This window comes from Rhopilema esculentum, chromosome 20 (assembly GCF_057945365.1).
Source record: "Rhopilema esculentum isolate cy_ngs chromosome 20, ASM5794536v1, whole genome shotgun sequence".
Taxonomy (NCBI): Eukaryota; Metazoa; Cnidaria; class Scyphozoa; order Rhizostomeae; family Rhizostomatidae; genus Rhopilema; species Rhopilema esculentum.
Genome location: NC_142834.1, coordinates 3,525,165 through 3,546,858, shown reverse-complemented (window position 1 = coordinate 3,546,858; position 21,694 = coordinate 3,525,165). Strand labels below are relative to the sequence as shown.

The 21,694-nt window shown below is 33.8% G+C and overlaps 1 long non-coding RNA gene across 1 annotated transcript in view; it reads left to right on the top strand.

Annotated features, from left to right (window-relative positions):
- Positions 1-18,520: 18,520 nt before the first annotated feature.
- LOC148957821 (uncharacterized) overlaps positions 18,521-21,694 on the top strand; it is a 41,967-nt gene continuing 38,793 nt past the window's right edge. Inside the window, exon 1 of the long non-coding RNA XR_016145116.1 lies at positions 18,521-19,393. This is a non-coding gene — a long non-coding RNA (uncharacterized LOC148957821). The remainder of the gene's footprint in view (positions 19,394-21,694) is intronic.

Genomic DNA, 21,694 nt, shown 5'->3' with positions numbered 1-21,694 from the left:
GAAAAAGACTTTAAATTTATTGCATAAAATTGGTAGAAAGGGTCTTATTTTGAGACCCAAAGGTACCAAAATCAAGAACACCCTTAAACGTCTCCGAATGTTAAAATGACCTATCAAGGCATTTCTAGCGTGCAATTCATAACCTAAAATGGTCTTTTGACGCTATTTGAAAAAGACTTTAAATTTATTGCGTAAAATTGGTAGCAAAGAGTCTTATTTTAAGACCCAAAGGTACCAAAATCAAGAACACCCTTAAACGTCTCCGAATGTTAAAATGACCTATCAAGGCAATTCTAGCGTTCACTTCATAACCTAAAATGGTCATTTGACGCTATTTGAAAAATACTTTAAATTTATTGCATAAAATTGGTAGGAAAGGGTCTTATTATAAGACCCAAAGCTACCAAAATCAAAAACACCCTTAACCGTCTCCGAATGTTAAAATGACCTATCAAGGCAATTCTAACCAGCAATTCATTACCTAAAATGGTCTTTTGACGCTATTTGAAAAAGACTTTAAATTTATTGCATAAAATTGGTAGAAAGGGTCTTATTTTAAGACCCAAAGGTACCAAAATCAAGAACACCCTTAAACGTCTCCGAATGTTAAAATGACCTATCAAGGCAATTCTAGCGTTCAATTCATAACCTAAAATGGTCATTTGACGCTATTTGAAAAAGACTTTAAATTTATTGCATAAAATTGGTAGGAAAGGGTCTTATTTTAAGACCCAAAGGTACCAAAATCAAGAACACCCTTAAACGTCTCCGAAAGTTAAAATGACCTACCGAGGCAATTCTAGCGTTCACTTCATAACCTAAAATGGTCATTTGACGCTATTTGAAAAATACTTTAAATTTATTGCATAAAATTGGTAGGAAAGGGTCTTATTATAAGACCCAAAGCTACCAAAATCAAAAACACCCTTAACCGTCTCCGAATGTTAAAATGACCTATCAAGGCAATTCTAACCAGCAATTCATTACCTAAAATGGTCTTTTGACGCTATTTGAAAAAGACTTTAAATTTATTGCATAAAATTGGTAGAAAGGGTCTTATTTTAAGACCCAAAGGTACCAAAATCAAGAACACCCTTAAACGTCTCCAAATGTTAAAATGACCTATCAAGGCAATTCTAGCGTTCAATTCATAACCTAAAATGGTCATTTGACGCTATTTGAAAAAGACTTTAAATTTATTGCATAAAATTGGTAGGAAAGGGTCTTATTTTAAGACCCAAAGGTACCAAAATCAAGAACACCCTTAAACGTCTCCGAAAGTTAAAATGACCTACCGAGGCAATTCTAGCGTGCAATTCATAACCTAAAATGGTCTTTTGATGCTATTTGAAAAAGACTTTAAATTTATTGCATAAAATTGGTAGCAAAGGGTCTTATTTTAAGACCCAAAGGTACTAAAATGAAAAACAGCCTTAAACGTCTCCAAAAGTTAAAATGACGTACCGAGGCACTTCTAGCGTGCAATTCATTACCTAAAATGGTCTTTTGACGCTATTTGAAAAAGACTTTAAATTTATTGCATAAAATTGGTAGAAAGGGTCTTATTTTAAGACCCAAAGGTACCAAAATCAAGAACACCCTTAAACGTCTCCAAATGTTAAAATGACCTATCAAGGTAATTCTAGCGTTCAATTCATAAACTAAAATAGTCATTTGACGCTATTTGAAAAAGACTTTAAATTTATTTCATAAAATTGGTAGAAAGGGTCTTATTTTAAGACCCAAAGGTACCAAAATCAAAAACCCCCTTAACCGTCTCCGAATGTTAAAATGACCTATCAAGGCAATTCTAGCGTGCAATTCATAACCTAAAATGGTCTTTTGACGCTTTTTGAAAAAGACTTTAAATTTATTGCATAAAATTGGTAGAAAGGGTCTTATTTTAAGACCCAAAGCTACCAAAATCAAAAACACCCTTAACCGTCTCCGAATGTTAAAATGACCTATCAAGGCAATTCTAACCAGCAATTCATTACCTAAAATGGTCTTTTGACGCTATTTGAAAAAGACTTTAAATTTATTGCATAAAATTGGTAGAAAGGGTCTTATTTTAAGACCCAAAGGTACCAAAATCAAGAACACCCTTAAACGTCTCCGAATGTTAAAATGACCTATCAAGGCAATTCTAGCGTTCAATTCATAACCTAAAATGGTCATTTGACGCTATTTGAAAAAGACTTTAAATTTATTGCATAAAATTGGTAGGAAAGGGTCTTATTTTAAGACCCAAAGGTACCAAAATCAAGAACACCCTTAAACGTCTCCGAAAGTTAAAATGACCTACCGAGGCAATTCTAGCGTGCAATTCATAACCTAAAATGGTCTTTTGATGCTATTTGAAAAAGACTTTAAATTTATTGCATAAAATTGGTAGCAAAGGGTCTTATTTTAAGACCCAAAGGTACTAAAATGAAAAACAGCCTTAAACGTCTCCAAAAGTTAAAATGACGTACCGAGGCACTTCTAGCGTGCAATTCATTACCTAAAATGGTCTTTTGACGCTATTTGAAAAAGACTTTAAATTTATTGCATAAAATTGGTAGAAAGGGTCTTATTTTAAGACCCAAAGGTACCAAAATCAAGAACACCCTTAAACGTCTCCAAATGTTAAAATGACCTATCAAGGTAATTCTAGCGTTCAATTCATAAACTAAAATAGTCATTTGACGCTATTTGAAAAAGACTTTAAATTTATTTCATAAAATTGGTAGAAAGGGTCTTATTTTAAGACCCAAAGGTACCAAAATCAAAAACCCCCTTAACCGTCTCCGAATGTTAAAATGACCTATCAAGGCAATTCTAGCGTGCAATTCATAACCTAAAATGGTCTTTTGACGCTTTTTGAAAAAGACTTTAAATTTATTGCATAAAATTGGTAGAAAGGGTCTTATTTTAAGACCCAAAGGTACCAAAATCAAGAACACCCTTAAACGTCTCCGAATGTTAAAATGACCTATCAAGGCAATTCTAGCGTGCAATTCATAACTTAAAATGGTCTTTTGACGCTATTTGAAAAAGACTTTAAATTTATTGCATAAAATTGGTAGAAAGGGTCTTATTTTAAGACCCAAAGGTACCAAAATCAAGAACACCCTTAAACGTCTCCGAATGTTAAAATGACCTATCAAGGCAATTCTAGCGTTCAATTCATAACCTAAAATGGTCATTTGACGCTATTTGAAAAAGACTTTAAATTTATTTCATAAAATTGGTAGAAAGGGTCTTATTTTAAGACCCAAAGGTACCAATATCAAGAACACCCTTAAACGTCTCAGAATGTTAAAATCACCTATCAAGGCAATTCTAGCCAGCAATTCATTACCTAAAATGGTCTTCTGACGCTGTTTGAAAAAGACTTTAAATTTATTGCATAAAATTGGTAGAAAGGGTCTTATTTTAAGACCCAAAGGTACCAAAATCAAGAACACCCTTAAACGTCTCCAAATGTTAAAATGACCTATCAAGGTAATTCTAGCGTTCAATTCATAAACTAAAATAGTCATTTGACGCTATTTGAAAAAGACTTTAAATTTATTTCATAAAATTGGTAGAAAGGGTCTTATTTTAAGACCCAAAGGTACCAAAATCAAAAACCCCCTTAACCGTCTCCGAATGTTAAAATGACCTATCAAGGCAATTCTAGCGTGCAATTCATAACCTAAAATGGTCTTTTGACGCTTTTTGAAAAAGACTTTAAATTTATTGCATAAAATTGGTAGAAAGGGTCTTATTTTAAGACCCAAAGGTACCAAAATCAAGAACACCCTTAAACGTCTCCGAATGTTAAAATGACCTATCAAGGCAATTCTAGCGTGCAATTCATAACCTAAAATGGTCTTTTGACGCTATTTGAAAAAGACTTTAAATTTATTGCATAAAATTGGTAGAAAGGGTCTTATTTTAAGACCCAAAGGTACCAAAATCAAGAACACCCTTAAACGTCTCCGAATGTTAAAATGACCTATCAAGGCAATTCTAGCGTTCAATTCATAACCTAAAATGGTCATTTGACGCTATTTGAAAAAGACTTTAAATTTATTTCATAAAATTGGTAGAAAGGGTCTTATTTTAAGACCCAAAGGTACCAATATCAAGAACACCCTTAAACGTCTCAGAATGTTAAAATCACCTATCAAGGCAATTCTAGCCAGCAATTCATTACCTAAAATGGTCTTCTGACGCTGTTTGAAAAAGACTTTAAATTTATTGCATAAAATTGGTAGAAAGGGTCTTATTTTAAGACCCAAAGGTACCAAAATCAAGAACACCCTTAAACGTCTCCAAATGTTAAAATGACCTATCAAGGTAATTCTAGCGTTCAATTCATAAACTAAAATAGTCATTTGACGCTATTTGAAAAAGACTTTAAATTTATTTCATAAAATTGGTAGAAAGTGTCTTATTTTAAGACCCAAAGGTACCAAAATCAAAAAACCCCTTAACCGTCTCCGAATGTTAAAATGACCTATCAAGGCAATTCTAGCGTGCAATTCATAACCTAAAATGGTCTTTTGACGCTTTTTGAAAAAGACTTTAAATTTATTGCATAAAATTGGTAGAAAGGGTCTTATTTTAAGACCCAAATGTACCAAAATCAAGAACACCCTTAAACGTCTCCAAATGTTAAAATGACCTATCAAGGCAATTCTAACCAGCAATTCATTACCTAAAATGGTCTTTTGACGCTATTTGAAAAAGATTTTAATTTTATTGCATAAAATTGGTAGAAAGGGTCTTATTTTAAGACCCAAATGTACCAAAATCAAGAACACCCTTAAACGTCTCCGAATGTTAAAATGACCTATCAAGGCAATTCTAGCGTTCAATTCATAACCTAAAATGGTCTTTTGACGCTATTTGAAAAAGATTTTAAATTTATTGCATAAAATTGGTAGAAAGGGTCTTATTTTAAGACCCAAATGTACCAAAATCAAGAACACCCTTAAACGTCTCCGAATGTTAAAATGACCTATCAAGGCAATTCCAGCGTTCAATTTATAACCTAAAATGGTCTTTTGACGCTATTTGAAAAAGATTTTAAATTTATTGCATAAAATTGGTAGAAAGGGTCTTATTTTAAGACCCAAATGTACCAAAATCAAGAACACCCTTAAACGTCTCCGAATGTTAAAATGACCTATCAAGGCAATTCTAGCGTTCAATTCATAACCTAAAATGGTCATTTGACGCTATTTGAAAAAGACTTTAAATTTATTTCATAAAATTGGTAGAAAGGGTCTTATTTTAAGACCCAAAGGTACCAAAATCAAAAACCCCCTTAACCGTCTCCGAATGTTAAAATGACCTATCAACGCAATTCTAGCCAGCAATTCATTACCTAAAATGGTCTTTTGACGCTATTTGAAGAAGATTTTAAATTTATTGCATAAAATTGGTAGAAAGGGTCTTATTTTAAGACCCAAATGTACCAAAATCAAGAACACCCTTAAACGTCTCCGAATGTTAAAATGACCTATCAAAGCAATTCTAGCGTTCAATTCATAACCTAAAATGGTCTTTTGACGCTATTTGAAAAAGATTTTAAATTTATTGCATAAAATTGGTAGAAAGGGTCTTATTTTCAGACCCAAATGTACCAAAATCAAGAACACCCGTAAACGTCTCCGAATGTTAAAATTACCTATCAAGGCAATTCTAGCGTTCAATTCATAACCTAAAATGGTCATTTGACGCTATTTGAAAAAGACTTTAAATTTATTTCATAAAATTGGTAGAAAGGGTCTTATTTTAAGACCCAAAGGTACCAAAATCAATAACACCCTTAAACGTCTCCGAATGTTAAAATGACCTATTAAGGCAATTCTAACCAGCAATTCATTACCTAAAATGGTATTTTGACGCTATTTGAAAAAGACTTTAAATTTATTTCATAAAATTGGTAGAAAGGGTCTTATTTTAAGACCCAAAGGTACCAAAATCAAGAACACCCTTACACGTCTCCGAATGTTAAAATGACCTATCAAGGCAATTCTAGCGTGCAATTCATAACCTAAAATGGTCTTTTGACGCTATTTGAAAAAGACTTTAAATTTATTGCATAAAATTGGTAGAAAGGGTCTTATTTTAAGACCCAAAGGTACCAAATCAAGAACACCCTTAAACGTCTCCGAAAGTTAAAATGACCTATCAAGGCAATTCTAGCGTTCAATTCATAACCTAAAATGGTCTTTTGACGCTTTTTGAAAAAGACTTTAAATTTATTGCATAAAATTGGTAGGAAGGGTCTTATTTTAAGACCCAAAGGTACCAAAATCAAGAACACCCTTAAACGTCTCCGAATGTTAAAATGACCTATCAAGGCAATTCTAGCGTTCAGTTCATAACCTAAAATGGTCATTTGACGCTATTTGAAAAAGACTTTAAATTTATTGCATAAATTTGGTAGAAAGGGTCTTATTTTAAGACCCAAAGGTACCAAAATCAAGAACACCCTTAAACGTCTCCGAATGTTAAAATGACCTATCAAGGCAATTCTAGCGTGCAATTAATAACCTAAAATGGTCTTTTGACGCTATTTGAAAAAGACTTTAAATTTATTGCATAAAATTGGTAGAAAGGGTCTTATTTTAAGACCCAAAGCTACCAAAATCAAAAACACCCTTAACCGTCTCCGAATGTTAAAATGACCTATCAAGGCAATTCTAACCAGCAATTCATTACCTGAAATGGTCTTTTGACGCTATTTGAAAAAGACATTAAATTTATTGCATAAAATTGGTAGAAAGGGTCTTATTTTAAGACCCAAAGGTACAAAAATCAAAAACACCCTTAACCGTCTCCGAATGTTAAAATGACCTATCAAGGCAATTCTAGCGTTCACTTCATAACCTAAAATGGTCATTTGACGCTATTTGAAAAATACTTTAAATTTATTGCATAAAACTGGTAGGAAAGGGTCTTATTATAAGACCCAAAGCTACCAAAATCAAAAACACCCTTAACCGTCTCCGAATGTTAAAATGACCTATCAAGGCAATTCTAACCAGCAATTCATTACCTAAAATGGTCTTTGGACGCTATTTGAAAAAGACTTTAAATTTATTGCATAAAATTGGTAGAAAGGGTCTTATTTTAAGACCCAAAGGTACCAAAATCAAGAACACCCTTAAACGTCTCCGAATGTAAAAATGACCTATCAAGGCATTTCTAGCGTGCAATTCATAACCTAAAATGGTCTTTTGACGCTATTTGAAAAAGACTTTAAATTTATTGCGTAAAATTGGTAGCAAAGAGTCTTATTTTAAGACCCAAAGGTACCAAAATCAAGAACACCCTTAAACGTCTCCGAATGTTAAAATGACCTATCAAGGCAATTCTAGCGTTCACTTCATAACCTAAAATGGTCATTTGACGCTATTTGAAAAATACTTTAAATTTATTGCATAAAATTGGTAGGAAAGGGTCTTATTATAAGACCCAAAGCTACCAAAATCAAAAACACCCTTAACCGTCTACGAATGTTAAAATGACCTATCAAGGCAATTCTAACCAGCAATTCATTACCTAAAATGGTCTTTTGACGCTATTTGAAAAAGACTTTAAATTTATTGCATAAAATTGGTAGAAAGGGTCTTATTTTAAGACCCAAAGGTACCAAAATCAAGAACACCCTTAAACGTCTCCGAATGTTAAAATGACCTATCAAGGCAATTCTAGCGTTCAATTCATAACCTAAAATGGTCATTTGACGCTATTTGAAAAAGACTTTAAATTTATTGCATAAAATTGGTAGGAAAGGGTCTTATTTTAAGACCCAAAGGTACCAAAATCAAGAACACCCTTAAACGTCTCCGAAAGTTAAAATGACCTACCGAGGCAATTCTAGCGTGCAATTCATAACCTAAATTGGTCTTTTGACGCTTTTTGAAAAAGACTTTAAATTTATTGCATAAAATTGGTAGAAAGGGTCTTATTTTAAGACCCAAAGGTACCAAAATCAAGAACACCCTTAAAAGTCTCCGAATGTTAAAATGACCTATCAAGGCAATTCTAGCGTTCAATTCATAACCTAAAATGGTCTTTTGACGCTATTTGAAAAAGATATTAAATTTATTGCATAAAATTGGTAGAAAGGGTCTTATTTTAAGACCCAAAGGTACCAAAATCAAGAACACCCTTAAACGTCTCCGAATGTTAAAATGACCTATCAAGGCAATTCTAGCGTGCAATTCATAACCTAAAATGGTCTTTTGACGCTATTTGAAAAAGACTTTAAATTTATTGCATAAAATTGGTAGAAAGGGTCTTATTTTAAGACCCAAAGGTACCAAAATCAAAAACACCCTTAACCGTCTCCGAATGTTAAAATGACCGATCAAGGCAATTCTAGCGTTCACTTCATAACCTAAAATGGTCATTTGACGCTATTTGACATATACTTTAAATTTATTGCATAAAATTGGTAGGAAAGGGTCTTATTATAAGACCCAAAGCTACCAAAATCAAAAACACCCTTAACCGTCTCCGAATGTTAAAATGACCTATCAAGGCAATTCTAACCAGCAATTCATTACCTAAAATGGTCTTTTGACGCTATTTGAAAAAGACTTTAAATTTATTGCATAAAATTGGTAGAAAGGGTCTTATTTTGAGACCCAAAGGTACCAAAATCAAGAACACCCTTAAACGTCTCCGAATGTTAAAATGACCTATCAAGGCATTTCTAGCGTGCAATTCATAACCTAAAATGGTCTTTTGACGCTATTTGAAAAAGACTTTAAATTTATTGCGTAAAATTGGTAGCAAAGAGTCTTATTTTAAGACCCAAAGGTACCAAAATCAAGAACACCCTTAAACGTCTCCGAATGTTAAAATGACCTATCAAGGCAATTCTAGCGTTCACTTCATAACCTAAAATGGTCATTTGACGCTATTTGAAAAATACTTTAAATTTATTGCATAAAATTGGTAGGAAAGGGTCTTATTATAAGACCCAAAGCTACCAAAATCAAAAACACCCTTAACCGTCTCCGAATGTTAAAATGACCTATCAAGGCAATTCTAACCAGCAATTCATTACCTAAAATGGTCTTTTGACGCTATTTGAAAAAGACTTTAAATTTATTGCATAAAATTGGTAGAAAGGGTCTTATTTTAAGACCCAAAGGTACCAAAATCAAGAACACCCTTAAACGTCTCCGAATGTTAAAATGACCTATCAAGGCAATTCTAGCGTTCAATTCATAACCTAAAATGGTCATTTGACGCTATTTGAAAAAGACTTTAAATTTATTGCATAAAATTGGTAGGAAAGGGTCTTATTTTAAGACCCAAAGGTACCAAAATCAAGAACACCCTTAAACGTCTCCGAAAGTTAAAATGACCTACCGAGGCAATTCTAGCGTTCACTTCATAACCTAAAATGGTCATTTGACGCTATTTGAAAAATACTTTAAATTTATTGCATAAAATTGGTAGGAAAGGGTCTTATTATAAGACCCAAAGCTACCAAAATCAAAAACACCCTTAACCGTCTCCGAATGTTAAAATGACCTATCAAGGCAATTCTAACCAGCAATTCATTACCTAAAATGGTCTTTTGACGCTATTTGAAAAAGACTTTAAATTTATTGCATAAAATTGGTAGAAAGGGTCTTATTTTAAGACCCAAAGGTACCAAAATCAAGAACACCCTTAAACGTCTCCGAATGTTAAAATGACCTATCAAGGCAATTCTAGCGTTCAATTCATAACCTAAAATGGTCATTTGACGCTATTTGAAAAAGACTTTAAATTTATTGCATAAAATTGGTAGGAAAGGGTCTTATTTTAAGACCCAAAGGTACCAAAATCAAGAACACCCTTAAACGTCTCCGAAAGTTAAAATGACCTACCGAGGCAATTCTAGCGTGCAATTCATAACCTAAAATGGTCTTTTGATGCTATTTGAAAAAGACTTTAAATTTATTGCATAAAATTGGTAGCAAAGGGTCTTATTTTAAGACCCAAAGGTACTAAAATGAAAAACAGCCTTAAACGTCTCCAAAAGTTAAAATGACGTACCGAGGCACTTCTAGCGTGCAATTCATTACCTAAAATGGTCTTTTGACGCTATTTGAAAAAGACTTTAAATTTATTGCATAAAATTGGTAGAAAGGGTCTTATTTTAAGACCCAAAGGTACCAAAATCAAGAACACCCTTAAACGTCTCCAAATGTTAAAATGACCTATCAAGGTAATTCTAGCGTTCAATTCATAAACTAAAATAGTCATTTGACGCTATTTGAAAAAGACTTTAAATTTATTTCATAAAATTGGTAGAAAGGGTCTTATTTTAAGACCCAAAGGTACCAAAATCAAAAACCCCCTTAACCGTCTCCGAAAGTTAAAATGACCTATCAAGGCAATTCTAGCGTGCAATTCATAACCTAAAATGGTCTTTTGACGCTTTTTGAAAAAGACTTTAAATTTAGTGCATAAAATTGGTAGAAAGGGTCTTATTTTAAGACCCAAAGGTACCAAAATCAAGAACACCCTTAAACGTCTCCGAATGTTAAAATGACCTATCAAGGCAATTCTAGCGTGCAATTCATAACCTAAAATGGTCTTTTGACGCTATTTGAAAAAGACTTTAAATTTATTGCATAAAATTGGTAGAAAGGGTCTTATTTTAAGACCCAAAGGTACCAAAATCAAGAACACCCTTAAACGTCTCCGAATGTTAAAATGACCTATCAAGGCAATTCTAGCGTTCAATTCATAACCTAAAATGGTCATTTGACGCTATTTGAAAAAGACTTTAAATTTATTTCATAAAATTGGTAGAAAGGGTTTTATTTTAAGACCCAAAGGTACCAATATCAAGAACACCCTTAAACGTCTCAGAATGTTAAAATCACCTATCAAGGCAATTCTAGCCAGCAATTCATTACCTAAAATGGTCTTCTGACGCTGTTTGAAAAAGACTTTAAATTTATTGCATAAAATTGGTAGAAAGGGTCTTATTTTAAGACCCAAAGGTACCAAAATCAAGAACACCCTTAAACGTCTCCAAATGTTAAAATGACCTATCAAGGTAATTCTAGCGTTCAATTCATAAACTAAAATAGTCATTTGTCGCTATTTGAAAAAGACTTTAAATTTATTTCATAAAATTGGTAGAAAGTGTCTTATTTTAAGACCCAAAGGTACCAAAATCAAAAAACCCCTTAACCGTCTCCGAATGTTAAAATGACCTATCAAGGCAATTCTAGCGTGCAATTCATAACCTAAAATGGTCTTTTGACGCTTTTTGAAAAAGACTTTAAATTTATTGCATAAAATTGGTAGAAAGGGTCTTATTTTAAGACCCAAATGTACCAAAATCAAGAACACCCTTAAACGTCTCCGAATGTTAAAATGACCTATCAAGGCAATTCTAACCAGCAATTCATTACCTAAAATGGTCTTTTGACGCTATTTGAAAAAGATTTTAATTTTATTGCATAAAATTGGTAGAAAGGGTCTTATTTTAAGACCCAAATGTACCAAAATCAAGAACACCCTTAAACGTCTCCGAATGTTAAAATGACCTATCAAGGCAATTCTAGCGTTCAATTCATAACCTAAAATGGTCTTTTGACGCTATTTGAAAAAGATTTTAAATTTATTGCATAAAATTGGTAGAAAGGGTCTTATTTTAAGACCCAAATGTACCAAAATCAAGAACACCCTTAAACGTCTCCGAATGTTAAAATGACCTATCAAGGCAATTCTAGCGTTCAATTTATAACCTAAAATGGTCTTTTGACGCTATTTGAAAAAGATTTTAAATTTATTGCATAAAATTGGTAGAAAGGGTCTTATTTTAAGACCCAAATGTACCAAAATCAAGAACACCCTTAAACGTCTCCGAATGTTAAAATGACCTATCAAGGCAATTCTAGCGTTCAATTCATAACCTAAAATGGTCATTTGACGCTATTTGAAAAAGACTTTAAATTTATTTCATAAAATTGGTAGAAAGGGTCTTATTTTAAGACCCAAAGGTACCAAAATCAAAAACCCCCTTAACCGTCTCCGAATGTTAAAATGACCTATCAACGCAATTCTAGCCAGCAATTCATTACCTAAAATGGTCTTTTGACGCTATTTGAAGAAGATTTTAAATTTATTGCATAAAATTGGTAGAAAGGGTCTTATTTTAAGACCCAAATGTACCAAAATCAAGAACACCCTTAAACGTCTCCGAATGTTAAAATGACCTATCAAAGCAATTCTAGCGTTCAATTCATAACCTAAAATGGTCTTTTGACGCTATTTGAAAAAGATTTTAAATTTATTGCATAAAATTGGTAGAAAGGGTCTTATTTTCAGACCCAAATGTACCAAAATCAAGAACACCCGTAAACGTCTCCGAATGTTAAAATTACCTATCAAGGCAATTCTAGCGTTCAATTCATAACCTAAAATGGTCATTTGACGCTATTTGAAAAAGACTTTAAATTTATTTCATAAAATTGGTAGAAAGGGTCTTATTTTAAGACCAAAAGGTACCAAAATCAATAACACCCTTAAACGTCTCCGAATGTTAAAATGACCTATTAAGGCAATTCTAACCAGCAATTCATTACCTAAAATGGTATTTTGACGCTATTTGAAAAAGACTTTAAATTTATTTCATAAAATTGGTAGAAAGGGTCTTATTTTAAGACCCAAAGGTACCAAAATCAAGAACACCCTTACACGTCTCCGAATGTTAAAATGACCTATCAAGGCAATTCTAGCGTGCAATTCATAACCTAAAATGGTCTTTTGACGCTATTTGAAAAAGACTTTAAATTTATTGCATAAAATTGGTAGAAAGGGTCTTATTTTAAGACCCAAAGGTACCAAATCAAGAACACCCTTAAACGTCTCCGAAAGTTAAAATGACCTATCAAGGCAATTCTAGCGTTCAATTCATAACCTAAAATGGTCTTTTGACGCTTTTTGAAAAAGACTTTAAATTTATTGCATAAAATTGGTAGGAAGGGTCTTATTTTAAGACCCAAAGGTACCAAAATCAAGAACACCCTTAAACGTCTCCGAATGTTAAAATGACCTATCAAGGCAATTCTAGCGTTCAGTTCATAACCTAAAATGGTCATTTGACGCTATTTGAAAAAGACTTTAAATTTATTTCATAAAAAGGGTAGAAAGGGTCTTATTTTAAGACCCAAAGGTACCAAAATCAAAAACCCCCTTAACCGTCTCCGAATGTTAAAATGACCTATCAAGGCAATTCTAGCCAGCAATTCATTACCTAAAATGGTCTTTTGACGCTATTTGAAAAAGATTTTAATTTTATTGCATAAAATTGGTAGAAAGGGTCTTATTTTAAGACCCAAAGGTACCAAAATGAAAAACACCCTTAACCGTCTCCGAATGTTAAAATGACCTATCAAGGCAATTCTAACCAGCAATTCATTACCTAAAATGGTCTTTTGACGCTATTTGAAAAAGACTTTAAATTTATTGCATAAAATTGGTAGAAAGGGTCTTATTTTAAGACCCAAAGGTACCAAAATCAAGAACACCCTTAAACGTCTCCGAATGTTAAAATGACCTATCAAGGCAATTCTAGCGTGCAGGTAATAACCTAAAATGGTCTTTTGACGCTATTTGAAAAAGACTTTAAATTTATTGCATAAAATTGGTAGAAAGGGTCTTATTTTAAGACCCAAAGGTACCAAAATCAAAAACACCCTTAACCGTCTCCGAATGTTAAAATGACCTATCAAGGCAATTCTAACCAGCAATTCATTACCTGAAATGGTCTTTTGACGCTATTTGAAAAAGACATTAAATTTATTGCATAAAATTGGTAGAAAGGGTGTTATTTTAAGACCCAAAGGTACCAAAATCAAGAACACCCTTAAACGTCTCCGAAAGTTAAAATGACCTATCAAGGCAATTCTAGCGTGCAATTCATAACCTAAAATGGTCTTTTGACGCTTTTTGAAAAAGACTTTAAATTTATTGCATAAAATTGGTAGAAAGGGTCTTATTTTAAGACCCAAAGGTACCAAAATCAAGAACACCCTTAAACGTCTCCGAATGTTAAAATGACCTATCAAGGCAATTCTAGCGTGCAATTCATAACCTAAAATGGTCTTTTGACGCTATTTGAAAAAGACTTTAAATTTATTGCATAAAATTGGTAGAAAGGGTCTTATTTTAAGACCCAAAGGTACCAAAATCAAAAACACCCTTAACCGTCTCCGAATGTTAAAATGACCTATCAAGGCAATTCTAGCCAGCAATTCATTACCTAAAATGGTCTTTTGACGCTATTTGAAAAAGATTTTAATTTTATTGCATAAAATTGGTAGAAAGGGTCTTATTTTAAGACCCAAAGGTACCAAAATGAAAAACACCCTTAACCGTCTCCGAATGTTAAAATGACCTATCAAGGCAATTCTAACCAGCAATTCATTACCTAAAATGGTCTTTTGACGCTATTTGAAAAAGACTTTAAATTTATTGCATAAAATTGGTAGAAAGGGTCTTATTTTAAGACCCAAAGGTACCAAAATCAAGAACACCCTTAAACGTCTCCGAATGTTAAAATGACCTATCAAGGCAATTCTAGCGTGCAATTAATAACCTAAAATGGTCTTTTGACGCTATTTGAAAAAGAATTTAAATTTATTGCATAAAATTGGTAGAAAGGGTCTTATTTTAAGACCCAAAGGTACCAAAATCAAAAACACCCTTAACCGTCTCCGAATGTTAAAATGACCTATCAAGGCAATTCTAACCAGCAATTCATTACCTGAAATGGTCTTTTGACGCTATTTGAAAAAGACATTAAATTTATTGCATAAAATTGGTAGAAAGGGGGTTATTTTAAGACCCAAAGGTACCAAAATCAAGAACACCCTTAAACGTCTCCGAAAGTTAAAATGACCTATCAAGGCAATTCTAGCGTGCAATTCATAACCTAAAATGGTCTTTTGACGCTTTTTGAAAAAGACTTTAAATTTATTGCATAAAATTGGTAGAAAGGGTCTTATTTTAAGACCCAAAGGTACCAAAATCAAGAACACCCTTAAACGTCTCCGAATGTTAAAATGACCTATCAAGGCAATTCTAGCGTGCAATTCATAACCTAAAATGGTCTTTTGACGCTATTTGAAAAAGACTTTAAATTTATTGCATAAAATTGGTAGAAAGGGTCTTATTTTAAGACCCAAAGGTACCAAAATCAAAAACACCCTTAACCGTCTCCGAATGTTAAAATGACCTATCAAGGCAATTCTAGCGTTCACTTCATAACCTAAAATGGTCATTTGACGCTATTTGAAAAATACTTTAAATTTATTGCATAAAATTGGTAGGAAAGGGTCTTATTATAAGACCCAAAGCTACCGAAATCAAAAACACCCTTAACCGTCTCCGAATGTTAAAATGACCTATCAAGGCAATTCTAACCAGCAATTCATTACCTAAAATGGTCTTTTGACGCTATTTGAAAAAGACTTTAAATTTATTGCATAAAATTGGTAGAAAGGGTCTTATTTTAAGACCCAAAGGTACCAAAATCAAGAACACCCTTAAACGTCTCCGAATGTAAAAATGACCTATCAAGGCATTTCTAGCGTGCAATTCATAACCTAAAATGGTCTTTTGACGCTATTTGAAAAAGACTTTAAATTTATTGCGTAAAATTGGTAGCAAAGAGTCTTATTTTAAGACCCAAAGGTACCAAAATCAAGAACACCCTTAAACGTCTCCGAATGTTAAAATGACCTATCAAGGCAATTCTAGCGTTCACTTCATAACCTAAAATGGTCATTTGACGCTATTTGAAAAATACTTTAAATTTATTGCATAAAATTGGTAGGAAAGGGTCTTATTATAAGACCCAAAGCTACCGAAATCAAAAACACCCTTAACCGTCTCCGAATGTTAAAATGACCTATCAAGGCAATTCTAACCAGCAATTCATTACCTAAAATGGTCTTTTGACGCTATTTGAAAAAGACTTTAAATTTATTGCATAAAATTGGTAGAAAGGGTCTTATTTTAAGACCCAAAGGTACCAAAATCAAGAACACCCTTAAACGTCTCCGAATGTAAAAATGACCTATCAAGGCATTTCTAGCGTGCAATTCATAACCTAAAATGGTCTTTTGACGCTATTTGAAAAAGACTTTAAATTTATTGCGTAAAATTGGTAGCAAAGAGTCTTATTTTAAGACCCAAAGGTACCAAAATCAAGAACACCCTTAAACGTCTCCGAATGTTAAAATGACCTATCAAGGCAATTCTAGCGTGCAATTCATAACCTAAAATGGTCTTTTGACGCTTTTTGAAAAAGATATTAAATTTATTGCATAAAATTGGTAGAAAGGGTCTTATTTTAAGACCCAAAGGTACCAAAATCAAGAACACCCTTAAACGTCTCCGAATGTTAAAATGACCTATCAAGGCAATTCTAGCGTGCAATTCATAACCTAAAATGGTCTTTTGACGCTTTTTGAAAAAGATATTAAATTTATTGCATAAAATTGGTAGAAAGGGTCTTATTTTAAGACCCAAAGGTACCAAAATCAAGAACACCCTTAAACGTCTCCGAATGTTAAAATGACCTATCAAGGCAATTCTAGCGTGCAATTCATAACCTAAAATGGTCTTTTGACGCTATTTGAAAAAGACTTTAAATTTATTGCATAAAATTGGTAGAAAGGGTCTTATTTTAAGACCCAAAGGTACCAAAATCAAAAACACCCTTAACCGTCTCCGAATGTTAAAATGACCTATCAAGGCAATTCTAGCGTTCACTTCATAACCTAAAATGGTCATTTGACGCTATTTGACATATACTTTAAATTTATTGCATAAAATTGGTAGGAAAGGGTCTTATTATAAGACCCAAAGCTACCAAAATCAAAAACACCCTTAACCGTCTCCGAATGTTAAAATGACCTATCAAGGCAATTCTAACCAGCAATTCATTACCTAAAATGGTCTTTTGACGCTATTTGAAAAAGACTTTAAATTTATTGCATAAAATTGGTAGAAAGGGTCTTATTTTAAGACCCAAAGGTACCAAAATCAAGAACACCCTTAAACGTCTCCGAATGTTAAAATGACCTATCAAGGCAATTCTAGCGTTCAATTCATAACCTAAAATGGTCATTTGACGCTATTTGAAAATAACTTTAATTTTATTGCATAAAATTGGTAGGAAAGGGTCTTATTTTAAGACCCAAAGGTACCAAAATCAAGAACACCCTTAAACGTCTCCGAAAGTTGAAATGACCTACCGAGGCAATTCTAGCGTGCAATTTATAACCTAAAATGGTCTTTTGATGCTATTTGAAAAAGACTTTAAATTTATTGCATAAAATTGGTAGCAAAGGGTCTTATTTTAAGACCCAAAGGTACTAAAATGAAAAACAGCCTTAAACGTCTCCAAAAGTTAATATGACGTACCGAGGCACTTCTAGCGTGCAATTCATTACCTAAAATGGTCTTTTGACGCTATTTGAAAAAGACTTTAAATTTATTTCATAAAATTGGTAGCAAAGGGTCCTATTTTAAGACCCAAAGGTACTAAAATGAAAAACAGCCTTAAACGTCTCCAAAAGTTAAAATGACGTACCGAGGCACTTCTAGCGTGCAATTCATTAACAAAAACGGTCTTTTGACGCTATTTGAAAAAGACTTTAAATTTATTGCATAAAATTGGTAGAAAGGGTCTTATTTTAAGAACCAAAGGTAACAAAATCAATAACACCCTTAAACGTCTCCGAAAGTTAAAATGACGTACCGAGGCAATTCTAGCGTGCAATTCATTACTTGAAACGGTCTTTTGATGCTATTTGAAAAAGACTTTAAATTTATTGCATAAAATTGGTAGCAAAGGGTCTTATTTTAAGACCCAAAGCTACCAAAATCAAGAACACCCTTAAACCTTTCCGAATGTTAAAATGACATACCAAGGCAATTCTAGCGTGCAATTCATAACCTAAAATGGTCTTTTGACGCTATTTGAGAAAGACTTTTAATTTATTGCATAAAATTGGTAGCAAATGGTCTTATTTTAAGACCCAAAGGTACCAAAATCAAGAACACCCTTAAACGTCTCCGAAAGTTAAAATGACATACCAAGGCAATTCTAGCCTGCAATTCATTACTTAAAACGGTGTTTTGATGCTATTCGAAAAACACTTTAAATTTATTGCATAAAATTGGTAGCAAGGGTCTTATTTTAAGAACCAAATGTACCAAAATCAATAACACCCTTAAACGTCTCCGAAAGTTAAAATGACGTACCGAGGCAATTCTAGCGTGCAATTCATTACTTGAAACGGTCTTTTGATGCTATTTGAAAAAGACTTTAAATTTATTGCATAAAATTGGTTGCAAAGGGTCTTATTTTAAGACCCAAAGGTACCAAAATCAAGAACACCTTTAAACGTTTCCGAATGTTAAAATGAGGTACCGAGAAAATTTCAGCGCGCAATTCATTACCTAAAACGGTCTTTTGACGCTATTTGACAAATACTCTAAATTTATTGCATAAAATTGGTAGCAAATGGTCTTATTTTAAGACCCAAAGGTACCAAAATCAAGAACACCCTTAAACGTCTCCGAATGTTAAAATGACCTATCAAGGCAATTCTAGCGTGCAATTCATAACCTAAAACGGTCTTTTGACGCTATTTGAAAAAGACTTTAAACTTATTGCATAAAATTGGTAGCCAATTGTCTTATTTTTTCATCTTTACCATACCAATATGGAAGGCTTGATAAACTGACCCTACCATTTATTCCAATATCATTGGATTTTTGACATTCTCTTGACAATAGACACAGCACCCCCCTTCCCCCCTCCTTGAAAAAAATGGATTTGCTGATTTTTCTTAACACAAATTTGCTATTATCGGAGTCACGGAGGAGCAATTGCCTGTGAACTCCCAAGAGACACTTCTCCCGCTTATATTTTTAATTGTTGGTTTCCCCTTTGGACTACCTGTGGTTCATTCAAATTGAATCTCCCTTGAGTATCGCAGGTTTTCGTAGAATATAAATAAGCAATCCATTTGCTTTATAATCAATATTCTGAATTATAAACCAGATATTAAATATGATGCATAACAAAGTTTTGATGATGCTAATGGAAACTTGAGGATAATATCGTTCGCTCTGGCATTCTGCAATGAATTCGGCAGTGTTTTCGAAGGTTTATGCTATCCAAGATGGCCTACTTGATGGTGCTCTATTGTGACTTCAGCTAGATCTATAAATCAACTAAATCTCTAAACTTCTCAACTTTGTTCGATACTGGATTTTGTATTGCAGCGTAAAGCTTCGACAAGTAGAAGACATTCGATGCCTTGACGCAGAGGTAGAGGACGCAGGCTGATTGCGTTTAATTGAGGTAATCGAATATGTTCTCTTATTTCCTTTCAAAGTGTTGCTTTTATCTTACCTTATCAGAAAGTAGATACGACATCTTCAAGACTGTTCTTCTTAACGTCAAGCGAATAAGCTTTGTTGAATAATTTTGATAGGGTTCTTATTTTAAGTATTCTGCAACTTCGATAAATACGCCGTAAATCAAAAACCTGCCGGCTGTAAAGAAAACCTGTTTTCAGAGAGCAAACTTAGAATTCGTTTGGTTAAAGCTTTGATTGCAATATATGTGGAAACGTCATTTGACCAGGGACGGATCCAGGATTTTTGGTGATTATAGCTCAAATTTTTTGGGATCGGGACCACACCCTCCTTGCTTGTGGGACACACCCACTATATGGGCAAATGATAAAACCATGTGTGCTTATAGTTGCTTCGTATTCATAAATATTCCTTCGAACATCCTTTTTCTATCTCCAGGGACGCCAGAGAAGGGGGTGTAGGGGTACAACCGCCCCTGTTGCCCTTTGACAGAAGGGGCAAGAGTTGTTTTTAATAAAGTTCCCTTGAAACTGGCCAATTGTAATAATCGGAGAGATTCATATGAAATTCTGAACTTCTGAAAACATGTAAAATAATTCCTTATGGCGAAAGTTAGCCAATGTTGAAGATATCTACAGATAATAAAATCGCAGTCACGTATGAATTTGTAGAAGCTGAGAATTATCTTTCAAAAGCCCTTTAACTCGAGCCTGCCCCCCTCTCTTGCCGCTTGGTCGTTCCGCCGTCCCTGTCGATTCCCTAGTAGGTTCTTGCTTTTGAAGCTACATTACAGGGGACCCAGGATGTGAAGACGAGCTATAGTCCACTGTTGCTTTACAGGGGGCAGAGAGCGGAGATGTACCGTGGATACTCATATTCTATTGGTTAAAAAGCCATTTTCAAACCTGACTATAGCTTCACTATAGCTCGCGCCAAAAATTATAGTACGAGTTTCATTGTCTTCGATGCCTTTTCCAGAGCAAATCCGGAGAGGCATAGTGATGACCAGTGGCGGCTCTTGACTTTCACAGTTGGGAGGGCAGACCATCAATATTGCGATAATCGATAGAAAGGTCGACTTTGCAAATTTTTCACTGTATTCATGGTTTGATGTTGATCGTCATGGAGCGCAGAAGAAAAAGCATAAATAGATGTGGCTGTTGTTTAGCAATGATGTCATTTTACGGGCAAAATTTTTCTTGCCCCGAATCCAAATGAGCCAATCACAGACGGCGTTTTGCAATGCTCGAGGTCAAAACTTAGCTTGTGCGCATGTCGGCTAGGGGCAAAAAAAAACTTTGCCCGTAAAATGACATCATCGCTCAAGGCACTAGCGGGCCAGAAGCGGGGCTAAGGACGAGACGGGATAGCAAGGAGCTTTTTCTAGAAGAGATACAAACTTATATAATTAACCACAGTAAGACTATCTTCAAAATTAAATATGAATATCATAGATTTCCTTTGAATCTTTTCGAGGTTGCATGGTCCCAGATGCCCATTAGCAAGAGCCGCCAGCATTGCATGTTTGTTAATAATTTGATAACCTATACCGCTGCTTTCAAATGTTGAGAGGCTTGATAGCAGAGGAAGAATTAACACTTAACTTTGAATTCCGAAAATCAAACACAGATATTTTGACTATAGCTCGAGCTACAGTTGCTATAGTCTAGATCCGCTCCTGATTTGACCCTATACATTGAATGCAAAACCCCAGTAAATCAGGAGAATTAAAATTCCTTAAACCCTTTTACATTGAATTGCGATGTAGTGCTTAGATTTTCTCGCCTCAATCTTCTGTAACGAAATTTTTTCGAGGCCGATCTGATTGACTTTCTATTTTGTTTTTCTTATTATAATATCTGTGAATCATTGGTCATGATCTACACCTAACCCCCCCCCCCCCTTCATGAACACCCGGACCCGGAAGGAAAATGGAATGGTTGCATACTCCAGTCCCATAGTGAATCTACGTCACTTCTTTTGATTCAATCCAAGTAAAGGATAGGAATGCCGGATAAAGAAGTATTTGCTATGATCGTCATAACCAGTATCGTTCCAAGAGTTGAAATCATATGTTCTAAAGAAAAAGAAGCCCTCCTCCTTATCTAAGAGGGGATATAGTGAAGGGGCTATATAGCCTCGCCTAATCAATCAACAAGGGTAAAATCAATCAGAACAATATTTAGCTACCCTTACCCTCTGGTAATGAGAAGATTTTTGGTGAACAGCGAATGCCTGCTGCGTTTACAAATTATTGACATTTTCCTAAGCACGGGATTAAGAT